The sequence below is a fragment of the Melospiza melodia genome, chromosome 11 (genome assembly GCF_035770615.1).
Source record: "Melospiza melodia melodia isolate bMelMel2 chromosome 11, bMelMel2.pri, whole genome shotgun sequence".
Lineage (NCBI taxonomy): Eukaryota > Metazoa > Chordata > Aves > Passeriformes > Passerellidae > Melospiza > Melospiza melodia.
In genome coordinates this window covers 14,247,799-14,261,976 of record NC_086204.1, presented here as the reverse complement: position 1 = coordinate 14,261,976, position 14,178 = coordinate 14,247,799, and the positions used below count along the sequence as shown (strand labels likewise).

The 14,178-nt window shown below is 40.0% G+C and overlaps 1 long non-coding RNA gene across 2 annotated transcripts in view; it reads left to right on the top strand.

The window, feature by feature from the left end:
- Nucleotides 1-14,178, top strand: part of LOC134423052 (uncharacterized) — a 261,702-nt gene that overhangs the window by 115,610 nt on the left and 131,914 nt on the right. For both annotated transcript variants that reach the window (XR_010028994.1, XR_010028995.1), the window contains exons 23-26: nt 5,594-5,901; nt 6,904-7,007; nt 8,440-8,514; nt 8,985-9,177. This is a non-coding gene — a long non-coding RNA (uncharacterized LOC134423052). The remainder of the gene's footprint in view (nt 1-5,593; nt 5,902-6,903; nt 7,008-8,439; nt 8,515-8,984; nt 9,178-14,178) is intronic.

Genomic DNA, 14,178 nt, shown 5'->3' with positions numbered 1-14,178 from the left:
GGGACTCAAGCACATTCTGACATAATGTGAAATAAAATCTGTCTCATAACTACAAAACAGTGGCTATTTTCTTGGTGGGAATGTAAATTTATTATAGTCCAGATGTAGCATAGCCTAACAGGCCAGCAATGCAGCTTTAGGGCTTCCAGTTCTGTGGCCATGCCTTTGGTTTCAATGAATCTCCATGCAAGCTGTTGTGGTTTGGGCACAGAAGGTTTTGAGATATTTGCATTCACACATACACAACCACATTTTTCCTTCAGGTGTCTGGACAAAATTTCATCTGTTTCTGAAGCTCTTTGGTGTCATGGACTGTAGAATACATCTTGGAGCCAGATGCTGTTCTTGACTGCTAGACTTTATAGTCAGATTGTGTTGTTAAAGATGCTTTTTAATTGACTTGGTATTTATCCCACATATAGCATATAATCCAACTGTTGTTTGTATCCTGGTATACCTTGAGGTGCCCACAGAGATAAAAGCTTGTTTAATACCCAACATGCTGGAAACTTGTATTATGAAAAAGTCCTTCTTGCCCTGAAGAGTTTTATAATTTTCAACTAATGTAATGTGAAAAACAGGAGGAAGGAAAATGGATAGCATGGAGACGTGAAATGAGTTGCCCAAGTTCTGTCAGCTGGTTTCCAGCTTGTAATCCAGTCCCTGAGCAATGAATCACACTGCTTACCAAAGGCCAATTTGTGAAGGAATGAGCTCCTACTGGGAAGCAACAGGCTAGTACATGCCTATTGACTTCCCTGCCAGATCCGCCGTGTCTTGGCTCAGTGCTGTGCTTTACTGCTCAGCACATTGTCCAAAAATGTTTACAGCATAGCTCAGAGGTAGCAACAGACTTGGAAAAAGCCACAGATGACTCTTTTCTCTCTGTGTGTGTATTCTGGATGCATGCACAAAACTCCTCAGGATGGCAGAATATTATTACAAACAGTTACAACTATATTTGATTAATGTCTTGTCTCAAAATCCACTTTGAAAAAATGCCTCAGGTATTAAAATGATAGACATGTAGTGCTAATCAAAATGATGCATATTTTTAGGATACAAGAACCCTGGGCTAACAGTGCTCAGTCTAGAAATGCTTGCTTTTTTTTGTAATCAAAGATGCACATTCACTTCTGCAATCTTAGCATCTGACTTACTGAACCCATTGGGCTTCTGTTGGGGCTGCTCAGACATGGTCAGATATTACTGAAGATTGGGTGGCTTCTTGTTTTGAATTGAGAAAATATGGAGATATTCTTACTTCCATGTTCTATGCCTTTTGAGCTATTGTGATGCTTAATAGAGATTCCTTTGAAAAGATTAATTCTTATTAAGTTTGCTTTCTTTTCCATTATAATTCCTTCATTGCAAACACTACTGATTTTTTTTTAGTTTTTTAGTAAAAACATCAAAAATGTGTTTATGCCAAATGCTCTCAAGTTAGAAATCCTGTGTTCTGTGGACTGTAGGATGTGCTGCTCTGTTGTCTTTTACCTTTGTCCCCTGAAAATTTTATTTAAAAATAGCCAGAGAGAAACAGATGACAGCCTAACAAAAGGTCCACACTGTTCTGTAGTGAGTCCCCTCCTCCCTCCCTGAGCCCCTTGTTCTAGCAAAACTCCTCTGCTTTCTCCTTTGATTTGCATCAATCTACCTTCAGGATTTTTCAAACATTGCAGTGCATTAAACACTACAGCAGATGGTGCTTTTTGACGATGCCTTTCTACATGAAGCAACATTTTGTAGTGTATGCTGCATTATCAAAAAATCAAACATGTAATTATGCAAATATGTATGCCTTTATAATAATCAAGTTTTATTGTAAATGGTTGATGCACATCAATTTGATCCTGTAGTGGTGCTTTAAGTGCAGTTTAAGTGGCTTTTCAGTGTACCCAGAGGCAACACAAATGCATCTCTGGAATATTAATAAAATTCTGAATCTTTGAGACACCAACTGGTACAGCATTGCTTATACTGATTGAAACTAAATGCTAATCCTTTCCTTTATTTTTTTTAAAAAAAGTCCCCTTTGTTATTTAAAACACTGATATTAGTGTGATATAAAGGGCCATTTTATTTTAAATTGTATTGTAATGTAGTTGTTAAAATAATGTCTAATCATACTATATTCAGATTCTACAATGTAAATTTGATGAGACAAGAATCCAATCATTTTACAGCCATGAAAACAGAGACGTATGTTAATATGTCCAGTTGTTCTAATTCTGTAAATTTATTAAGGAAATATCTGGTTTTAGATTTTAATCCTGAAGGCTTCCAAGTGACTGATTCCTGAATGCTCACTCAGAGATGGTTTTGCTTGTGAAACTTAATAAGCTAGATTCTTGCAGTGAAAAAAAATCAGCAAGGATTTTGACATCCATAATGAAGTGTAAACTTTATTACTGATCTGGTCCTGCCTTTTATACCTTGGTTAACGTGGCTGGGCTAATGACAGCCATCTCTCTGAATGCACACATACACATTCTGCTGGGTTTGAACCAGCAGACAGGCTGTGGATATAGATAAACCAAGACTGTAAATTATGTTTTGCCTGTTTATTCCTGCTGTTCTGAAAGCAGGGCACGAAAGGAGCAGATTGCATTGTTCACAGGGAGAAGGCAGGAGCTGCTATACCCTGTCCCCCTTACCAGTTCCAATAGGTTGGATGTTTATTTTTTGGGTTTGCTTTGTTAACCTGAAGGCAGATTGAGAAGGCAAAGAAATGAATATGCTTCCATCGTTGTGCTGCTTGGACTTTGCTCAAAACTAATTTCCTGAAAACTTAATGAAGCTTTATAGGTTGAGCTTTCACTCTGTAAAATTTTTGCCTTTTGGATTTGTTTGCAGTTTACCTTCCTTACCATCTCTCTTCCCTGATGATTTGTTTCATGCAGTTGGTTATTGTCTCTCTGCCCTTTGTCCTTCCTTCACCTCTTTCAGTGGTATTTTTTGGTTCCTTTCTGTGCTTGTTTGTTACCCCTCTTCATTTTTCCCCCTCACAGATTTTGCCTCTTCTGTCAGCCTTCTGCTCCTCAGTTTTTTTTTTTCCCAAATGTTTCTCTAAGTTTTTCCATTTGGTTCCCTAGTCCTTCCACAAATGTGTATTTCCTAGCTCCCATTCTGCTTCCCACATTCCCCTTCCAGGTTTTACTCTGTCTGATTTCTGTGTTTATCTTTTTTATTTTGTCCCTGCTTTTCTCAATTCAGATTGGTTCAAAATATTGCAGGAAAAGCTGCTCTTGAGAAATTTCTTCCAGATTGCTCAAAGAGCAGCTGCTGTTCTGGCACTTCCAATACTGAATCAAACCTGAGCCCAGGGGATAGGAGGTCCTTAAAGGATCAAAGTGCAGCTTCAGAATCCTACCCAAAATATTGGCAAGCAGAATATGAATATAAACCCACAGCCATGAGTAGCTGAAACAGTTTTGACGTGATCTCGTATTTTAAGGGTGGTATTTAGTTTTGGTTTGGATTTTTTTTTCTTCTTCTGAAATAAGGATTTTTTTTCTCTCCTTATTTAGCATTCTTGAGACTCCAAAGCAGGGAAGAGACATCATGCATCTTGAGAAGGCCCTAGGGCCTCTAAAATTTTCAGTACATTTTTGCTGCTTTGCTTAATATATAAACTCATTTAAATACTAAGTTTTGAAAAGCTATCACAAGAAAATTCTGAGTCAATAAACTTTCTGCTCTTACTGGGACTGCAGATTACTTAAAGTAATCAGAGATGCTGAAAAACAATGGAAAGATTTTTCTGAACTGAAAAAAGCTCTTTAGAAACTTCAAATTAATGGAAACATTTTCATAAAATCATGAAATAGAAATATATAAAGAAAAAATTGTTAAAGTAAATGGCTCCTGCCTTCAGGATTTGTGAATAAATTCTTGTGTATGCAAATGTGGAAGTAAAGTTTATTAGCAACAAAATGGAAATTGCTGACTTCCCCTTTTTTTCGACTGTGAACACTGAACTTGATTCCTTTTTAATACTATAGTTTGCCTCATTATCTTAAATTACATTAATGGTAAAGTTACTTGCTTTTTAAAAAGTACCCTTTAAAATATAAATTCTGCATGTCTGTAGCACTGAAACAGAGAAGCTGCCCGAGTTAACTTATTTGACTATTCACAGAAGAAGCCACCAGATTCCTGAAGTGCAATGAGCAAATGATTTTTATCAGTTTCATAAATCTGTTTGTATGTGAAAAATCTATAAGTACCATTACCTTTTGATTGCATTTAGTATTCAGAAACCAAATGGTTCCCTGTTCTGCTTCTGATATTTATTTCAGTTGCATGGCATTTCAAGCTTTATTTAAACACAATAATAACAAAGTCTATTTCTAATGCCTTGATTTCATTTGTAAAGCCACCTACACAGCCACACACTATGGTAGGTTTTTTCTTACTAGTTATATGTCAGGAATGCTTTAGACATACTTTACCTGCGTTTTATGTGGGGCAAAACCTTGATTAAAAGGTTATAGTATTTTAAGGTGTTTTTGCACCAAAAAATTGCAGGAAATCTAAAAAAAAACTTCTTAATAGGGTAAGGCTTGATATATAGACTTGAAAAGTGTGAAATGATAGGCAATGATCTGTCTTCAAAGAAAACATTGAAACTCATGGTCACTGAATACTGTATTTCATAAGATGTTTGTCTTTCCAGGCTGCATCAGTCACATAACAGTGAGTAAACCGTGAATAAAACACAGCTCAGTAATTGCCTGGTGTTTTGTTCTCTATATGCAAACATCTGATTACTGGTGTGGTTGTAGCAATCTGGTAGAAATCCCCATGCAAGCACAGAAGCTTGGTCCAGGCACAAGGGATTTCACTTCTGGCTTATATGCAATGCTGTATAAACTGTTCATATCTCTTCATTTACTTTATCCTCTATTCTGACTACTCTGGTGGTCTGTATTAGACTGCAATTAAATCTTAGTTACAGGTCTTGAAAAGAGTGTGAACAAAGGTTTAATGTGTTTTGGCTCTGCCAAACCCCTTCAAAGGCTTCAGCTGCTTAGCAGCCACCTCCCTGTGCTTTGCTCAGTGGCAAGGCAGCTCATCACTCTGCAGTGAGGGTATCTGGTACCTGCCCAGCAGATACTCCTCAGTGCTTCACTGGCTGAATTCCTCACAAGACCTTCAAATGAACACCCATTCTCATAATAATTTCTTCTGGTTGGTTGAAGTGCTTTAACTCTGACCATCTATGATTCTATTTACCCTTTTGAGGATAACTTAACTGAATTCAAACCCTAAGATGTGTCAGTGCAGGTGTTTTTAAGAGAAGGTGCCTGCCTTAATGGCTGCATTGAAAATAAATGGATTATTATAATGCTCTTTAGAGGAGAAAAGGTAAATAGTAACACTGTTTATGCTTTATTTTTTAATGATCCTATTAAATGCCACTCTTTGCCATTTCACTCTTCTTTTAAATTTCTCTGCAGAGAAATTTAAGTGTTAAATTTAACAGAGATTAAAATCAAGAAAAATATTTTTTCCATGGAGAAACTGAAGTGCAGGAATATATTCTTTTGTACTCATTAATTTTATTCTAATTTTTATATATTGCTTACAGGTGCAGTGAAAAAGTATTTTTGTCAGTGAAATGCCGTCTATGGAATCATGGATAAACCCACATTTTCCTCAACCAGCTTCTTCTAAGGAAGCCCAGGTGCCCTCCTTGCAGCACAGTAAAGGTTTGGAGCCCTGCTGTCAGCCCAGATGTGAAATCTGTCCCTGCAAGGCAGACACGGGCTGGGCACGTTTCTCTGCTCAATCACAGAGGCTCCAGCTTGGCTCAGCCACCTGCAGCCTGGGCAGGAGGATTTCTCCTTTTCCCAGGCTTCAGAAGAGAGTCAGAAACCATCAGGTGGTGTGACAAAGGTGATGACATTCTCTGGATTGGGAAAAAGGCACAAAGAAAACCTTTAGTGAATATTTACATTATGTTGTTGGGCTTTTCCCTCCTTTCCACATGAGGAGGTGATAGAGGACTGTGTCTTCTTTTGGGTTTATGGGAGCAGTTGCAGCCACTCCCCACACCTCAGCTTATAAGGAAATGAGTAAATAAAAGTTATAGGAAGTAGTGAAATAGTCCTGAAATAACATCTGCTCCAGGCTGTGTTCAAGGATAGCTGGGCTTGGTAGGATATTAATTCTGAAATTTCCTTGTAGGAGTAAACTTTTGAGACCTGTGAAGTTCTGCTGAGAGCCCTGGATCTTGCCATGACATGCTGCCCACATGAAAAAACTAGCAGTTGTTTTTCTTTAACTGTGATTAGGACAATGTTTCTTGGGAATTGTTTAATTAAATAGTATTTCTAAAGAAAATCCTTGAGACCAGACTTTCTCCCAAATGTACCAGAAATCTCAGATGCCTGGTGGCCTGTGCCTGGCTAATGGTGTAACCCAGGCACAGTCACTCCATTCACAGATGATGTCTCTGCAGTGGGGAGCCTGGCTGTGAGGGACAGCTCCATCTCACTTTTGATGGAAAGCACCAAAAATTTGACTTCTCAATATATCTCTGCAAGTACTGAAATTACTTGTTGAACAGAATTCATGTTTTCAGACTAGTCCTGTGTTTTAAGTCTGTATTTTCTTCTGAACCTAAAATTCAGATGGAATTTCTAAACTTGTTTGTTGCTATGTTCTAAAAAAATGTAGGTTGAATTTCAGGGACATTTCCACTGCTACTCTGTTCAAGAAGGATTTATGCTCCTGAGAAGTCATCTTAAGTCATCTTAAACAAATTCTTTGGCAGACTCTCACGTTGCATCTTTGGGTTTTAACTTTGACATTGGCAGGAGAGGGGTTTTTTGTCCTGTTTCCAAGTAAAATGAGACTTGTGTGTGTGAGCTGCTTTTCTTTGCTCCTCTTTTTCAGTGCCTTCCATCAAATAATTGCTGAGCCAGTTGATCAATTTCAATCAAGTGGGACAGAAGGAGAGAGCTGTGAGACATGAAGTTACGAAGAAAACAGGTTTTTCAGTATGTCCAAGGGTCCTGGCAGAGTCCTTTTCCCAGGGAAAGTGATCACAACACCAGGAGCTGGCTCACCAGTCATGCCCTGGGCTTTGCACCAGCCCCAGCACAGGCTGTTACCTGCCCCAGTGGAGGGGCTCAGGGGGGATCCTGTGGGAACTGGAACCTCAAGGGCATGGGAGGCCCCTCTGCCACCCCTGGCACAGTGAGGTCTTTGTCAGGGCATTTGCAGTGAGCTATTGCTCAGGAGCAACTTGTTGTCTTGTGCTTGGGCCTGGCTATGTAACATACTTCACATGAGGCCCAAAGAACACACCTATCTTGAGGTGGCTAGGTTAGCCAGAACTGACAATTAGATGATAAATAATTAAATTGTTTTAGCTATTAATTGTAAGTGAATGTTGTTTTTAATTGCACTTTAATAATGCCATGCCCTTTATAACCAAAATTAATGTTTTCTGTCTCTCTGTTTTTGAAGTACATGTCAGTTTAATTAAACTATTAATGGTAGACAGATTTTAAGTACTTTATATTCTTCATTAAATTGTATCTGCTCAACAAGCATAAACAGGAAAATAGACTCAGAAGCAGATTCATGTTCTGCCTGATAAATCATTCATCATCAGATAAGATGATGAGGCATGCTTGTTTTTCTGTAGGCTCACAATGATAAACAAATCCACTTTTGTATTGTAATATTTATTGAGTTCATAGAAAAATAAACAAGGCTGTTCACTTCTCATATCAGCAACAGGCCTGAAAGCTGCTGTTTGCATTTATGACTGGTCAGTCAAGCAATATCTTGATGCTCTGAGGGTCAGTCTTAGTTCATTTTGTCTAGAGTGCTTGTTAGCAGAGCATTTCTCTGGTCTAAGATATAGTTCTTTCAGAGCCATTCAACTGCAGTAATGATGAATATTTCTGCTGTTCCCACTGTGTTACCCAATTGTGTGCAGAAAGAATTAAAATAGCTTTTGATTTGGCAGAAATAATACATTTATAATGCAAATGTTGAGTAAGTCTCAATCCTAGTAGGACTGCAGGAAGGTTGATGGAAACAATTTTTTGAAGATTGTGAAACACAAATTATGGCAAGGTCATTTCTTCTCTATTGGTAAAGTCTGCAAATCCTAGTGGGCTGTTAATGGGGGTAACAGGCAGAAATTAAGAAACACTGCAGCAACTGCTTGTGATACATTCCTGTGCATATTATACAGGCAGACACAGATGTAACTGGTTATAATAGAGACAACAAACGTCCTTCCTTTGTGTGGCAGATCAATCAATAGCCAGGCATGTGATCTTGTTCACCATTATGTTAGTAATGAAACCTTCTTGTGATGTGACAACTGTGGAATAACATTTGGTCACAAAGCTGGTGTTAACAAGCACAACTGGCACTCTGGTAATTAGACTGATTCCTGGTCTACTTTCACAGATTGTCGATAAATGCAGTAAACAACAGTCTGCTTTCTCTCAGAAGAAGTTATATGAAGTTGTCATCCATTTGACGGTATGTACTGCATTCTCCTTCATCTTCTATCAGATTCTGCCAAGGTGGAGATGTGCATATATTTCACTATAAAATAATATTTCACAATAAAAACTTTGAGTTCATTGTTAAGCAACCACCTAATTAATGTCAACCTTTTATTTTCCTCTTGGGAAGAAAGCTGATTTCTCAGTTACAGGCAGGCAGTTAGATGGAGATGTTCTTCCTCAAGTTTTCAATGTTCTCCCCTCTGATACAGCCGTGTCTGCTGTGGACAGCCATTTATATTGTTTAAGGATAAACTGAAACCTCAAAAGCAGTGGATTACCCTTGATTTAAAGGCCAAGAATATAGATCATATACAATTGTAGTAGAATTTTTTACATTAAGCAAAATAACTGCATTCAGCCATGGATGTGCTAGCCAGCTTTTCCATCACTAGTTTAGGGTTGTTATATCAAAACTCATTTGCTGTTTTGCTCTTTCCACAGACCTGCAGTAGTGGAAATCTGAACTGTAGTTTGGTTTTTTCACCCTCATGGCAGAGTAAGAAGGAATGAGAGCTCCTTCCCTAGGCCCTGTACCTCCTCCAAGCCCACAGCCTGGCTCTGCACATAGGAAAATGTGTGAATGCTGTAACTCTGTCTCCTCAGCTTCCAAAGCAGAAGAATTGAATCAACTGAGGTATGTCTGGGGAGCTTTTCAGTTTCTTTTGCATTGGCTAAGTGGCAAAGCTTAAGCTGGAGGCACTGCAAACCAGCAAGGGTTTCTATGCTTGCTCTTCCTTCACATGGTGCACTCAGAAACTGGAAACAGTGCAGATGGGATGATGAGTAGTGGCAATGCCTTGGCATGTCTGGGCACTGGTGCTTCACGGCACTTTGCTCAGATCTGCTAAGTCCAGCTCTGTCCTGATTTCAAGGGTTCTTACTGGTTTGATTTGACCAAGAGGTGTTTCTTTATTGTACTGGGCCATGTTTTGACCATTTGTTGCAACTAAATTAACTCTGAAACATCAAGAGAATAGTGAGCATCTCTTCATGGCCATTATCAATTGCTGCCAGATTGTAATTCCCTTTGTAATTGACAAAAAGCAGAGGGAAGGAGTGTTTTACAGTAGGTACCTAGTTTTATGCAGGTTTAATGCAGGAAGATGCCTCAGTAGCAGTCAGTAAACATAAAAACTAAATTCACACTCATAAACCAGGGAGAGGTTTAGGACACATTCACTGAGCCATAGGTATCAAGAAGTTAGAGAATATAAATAGCAGTGAATGCAGTATGCTAATCTGAATGGTTGGAAATGAATATCAGAGGTGTTTGTTGCTGCTCCCTGCAGATCAGTCTCTGTTCTAACAGACCACTGAGAAACACCAGTGAGGCTCTGTAAGGCTTGTCGGTTTGTACCTACAGGCTCCTAGGAAAGAGCCTGTAGAAAGAAACAAAAGAGTGTGTGGGATTTTGTCTGATGGGTAAGAACCGTGTTTAGGGAGGGATTAGCAAGAGGCCTGTGGGTGCACCAAAATGCCATGTGCTCAGAGAAGGGGCAGTGAGAATCTCTTTTGCCTTGTGGCTGGCTGTAGATGGTGGTATGATTTTGAGTGAGACCTCATGTCACACAGAATCACAGAATGGGTAAGGTTAGAAAGGACTGCAGTGTCTGGTCCAACCTCACTGCTCAGACAGAATCATTGTAGAGCACACTGTGCAAGATTCCATTCAGAGAGTTCTGGAATTTCTCCAGTGGGAGAGACTAGAAGGCAATCTGTTCCAGTGCTTGGTCACCCTCACAGTAAAGAAGTTCTCCATATTTAGGTGGAACTTCCTGTATGTCTGTTTCTGCCCATGGCCTCTTGTCCTGTTGCTCAGCACCCCTGAGCAGAGCCTGGTCCATCCTCTGACACCTCCCTTCAGAAACAGAGAGAGAGGGATATGATTGCCTCTCAGTTTTCTCTTCTCAGCTGAGCAGCCCCAGCTCCCTCAGTCTTTCCTTGTGATTTGCTCCAGTCGCTCCATCATCTTTGTCAGCCTCTGCCAGACATACTCCAGAAGCTCCGTGTCTCTCTTGCTCCATCGCTCTCTGCAACTACAGGGACAGAAATGAACCAGCTTGTGCTCCAGATCCCTTGACCTGTTGACCTAAGGCCCTGAGATCCCTCCTGATTGTTTGCAACCTTCTTGTTGGGACCTTGTCACTGCCTACCTGGAAATCCAGTGCAGGGTAACACTTGATAGGCCCTAGCAGGCTGGGAAGGTCCTGGGTGACGTCTCTTGTGTGGGCCCCAGGGAAACAAAGCAGCTCCCTGTGGGTTGGGTCTGGTCAGTGACTGGGCCCTCCATTCCCCTCAAAAGCCAAGTCACCAATGGCTACTACCTTTCTTTTTTTCTTCATGGAGGAAGTTTTGATGCAGGGGGTAGGCTGCCCAGCCCTAGGTGACACCACCATCTTGGAAGAGCCTTCGTCCATGTACACATTTCCCCAGTCCTTATTTTGCTGCTTCTCAGATATCAAGGCCTCATACTTATTTTGAGGTATGAGGTTAAGGGTACCTGGGAAGGTGAGCTAAGTCAGGGGGAATCATTCCCCACCCCAAGCAGAAACACATTTCCCCTCCACATAGTCCTTCCTTGGTTGGGAGAGTAGGTCTGACCTCCTTCTGAAAGCAGGGCCAGCCATGAGGCCAGACCCAGTTACTCAGTTTGTCTGGTCTGCTGTAGTGAACCTTCAAGAGTGGAGATGATGCAGCCTCCCTAGACGCTGTTGTCCTTCCCAGAAATCACACTTAATGTAAAAATGTGTCTTTTCAATTGTTCCTCCAGTTTCAACTTGATTTTGTTTGGACTCAGTGCTTCCCAGAATTCTACATAGATTTCTATGGCCATCTATTCAAAAAGACTCAAATCTGCTGCTAATGCAACACTGAGATTGCATTGACCTGTCAGTGGGAGTCCATAAGCAATGAATATTTTTTTGCTGCAGGAAGTCAGAAAATAAAGCCTTAGCTTCTAGAAGAGACTGGGTTCAAGTACCACTAGCTGCAGTAGGTAACAAGAATGTTTGTGTCATTTAAAAAAGAGGCACTTGGTCAAGAGCATGTTGAAAGCATCATACATTTGGAGAAAGAACCTCTGCACTTGGGAGGTAACTGAAGAAACAACACAAGGAGATATTTTGCCATTCATATAATTTAAACTCTGCTGTTTTGAGAAGGTTTCACCATGAAGATTACTTTGTAAAATGATGACAGTGCAGAGTGTTTCCAGCACCTGGCTGGAAAATCTTAGCCATGGCTGAGCTATTCAGACCTTGTCAATGCACTGCCTGTAGAAAAGGTTTTTGTCAGGAAAAAGCACAGTGTTCTCCCTTCTTAGGAGCATATTTCACATTCTAAAGTGATTTCTTTGGTAACATTGAATAAATTCTAGTTTACTAGATTTTATTTCTAAAGAAATATAAGGAACAGAGTACAACTAAGTGACAGATAAGATGCCTTGGCATTCTGTGTTTATTTGCCATCAGTTACTTCCATATTAAATTGTTCCATTTACAAGCTAGTATAATTTTTTTCCTAAGCGCCTGCTGCTCTGTCTAGTTGTGGAAAATGAAGCTCAGTTGTTTATGACCTGTGCTGTACTTCATCACTAACCTTCACCAAAAGTACGAGTTCTGGAATGAGAATACAACTTCACCAGTGGTAGCACAGCATGAGGCAATGTATAATGCATATTACTGTGGTGCACCTGTGCTGGCTTTCCCTTGCTTATTGGGATAAAAGTGTGCTTTATTAGCAGGCAAATAGGTAAAGCTTAAGAGGCCAATCTTCTGTGCTTGGCATATAGAGCTGCCATTAACATTAGTGAGTAAAGTGGATGTATTTTGACAAGAGAGAAAGGACTTAAGGGAGCAGATGAGTGCAGAAACAAGATGACACTTTCATAGTCACTTTTCTGACCAAAACGGAATGTTTTGAGTCTCTAAATGTAAAGATTGCATAATATGTTTTATTAGTTAATAACTGTCGAAAACCTAGTGAGGAAGCCAGGTGTAGTCTTTACCTTTGAGAGAACAAAGTGCCAACTTCTCCCCAGCCTGTGCTTTAGCCTGTCCTCAGTAAAACACCTCTCTGCCACCTTTCCCACACTCGTAACAGTTATCTTCTTGTTTTCATCTTCCCTGTGGAAATTATTAATTAAAAATTCTTTAAGAAGAAAGCTTTGTCGCTATCTAGACAGCTCAGATTTTTTTTTTTTTTTTTTTTTTGCATCTTTTGAAGGCTGTGGATGCATGAAAGAAGATGGTGAGAGAAGGATGAAGATATATTCTCCTCAGGTGATGCACAGAGGTGTTGTGCCCTGTGATCTCCAGCAGCCTTTTGTGTCACAGCCCATGCAGACCAGACCTGCTGTTGGGGGAGATGCTCTGGGATGGCTGGAGGGAAGACACCAGTCTCTCCCTGAAATGACAAAGGTGGTTATTCCCCAGTGTTTAGTGTAGGTAAAGAATTCTCTGCATATCCTTCTTCACATGTACAAAGTATCTGTCTTCCCAATTTCTCACAGAGAGTTAGATTCTGAATTTTTAACTTGTCTAGATAAGGCAACTACCTAGAAGAAATGAGAGATCAGCTGAGGAGGTTTCTGAACTAGGTTTGCTGGGGAGCCTCAGGCTTATACTGGCTTTTCAGGATGCAGCAGTAACCAAGAACATTTATTCCCATTTCCACTTGGCAAAGAAGATTTTTTTTCTTCTCTTTTCTTTCAGCTATGGGCTTCATTGCAATTACTTTTTTTTTCTATCTTTCCAAAATCCAATTACTGAAATGCTACTTTTTGGATGCCCTTAGCCAATACCCTGAGTGTCCATTTGAAACAGCTAGACAGATATGATGTATTACAGCTGTTTGGTTGAGTGACAAAACTGAATCCAACCCAGATGAACCTTAATCAGGCAGTTTAATAAGACTTTTACAAAATTAAAAAAATATTATTTATATTCTACATTGAAAGAAAAAAAGCTTAAATATTTGATGATTTCTTTCCCAGGTTTTTTAGTTCATACTTTTTTCAATCATGACACATTTTCATTTCTTAGTGGTAAGGCTATTTTTAGGAAAAAAAATCTCACTTCGGAATCTCACTTTTAATAAAGTAAAAGCTGTTTCAACATTTAAAAAAAGAAAAAAAAAATCCTTTGTACCTTGTCAGCTGAAGCTCTGTCCTGTCCTGAGCACGGTGGCAGGAGCTGCCTGCATTGCTGAGAGCCTCGGGGTGTGGGTGAGAGCAGCCCCGGAGCCCTGCCCGGGGATGGGAGTGCCAGACCTGCGGTGCCCGGCGGCAGTGCCCTGCTCTGTCCTGCCGGTCTCACTGCTGGGCTCCACAGACCAGCTCCATTGAGTTCTAATATTTACCAGGCTCACCTCAGTGCGCTGTGTTTGTGTCTGTGAAGCTCTTGTGGTACAATCTAGGCAGGGCATGATTAAAGAAGACGACCCAACATTCCTGCTGCCCAGCTAAGTTTCATGAAGTTCTTGGAAAATTCAAAGCCTGGTTATTTTTTCAGTGTGTCTGCTGGGGAGGTAGCTTTCTGACACATTTGAGATATTTTGTCACTTGGAAGCATTGAGCCAATTTAGTTAACGTTTTAATTTTTGTTGGATTTTTAATTGTGGCCATATGTCAAGAGGT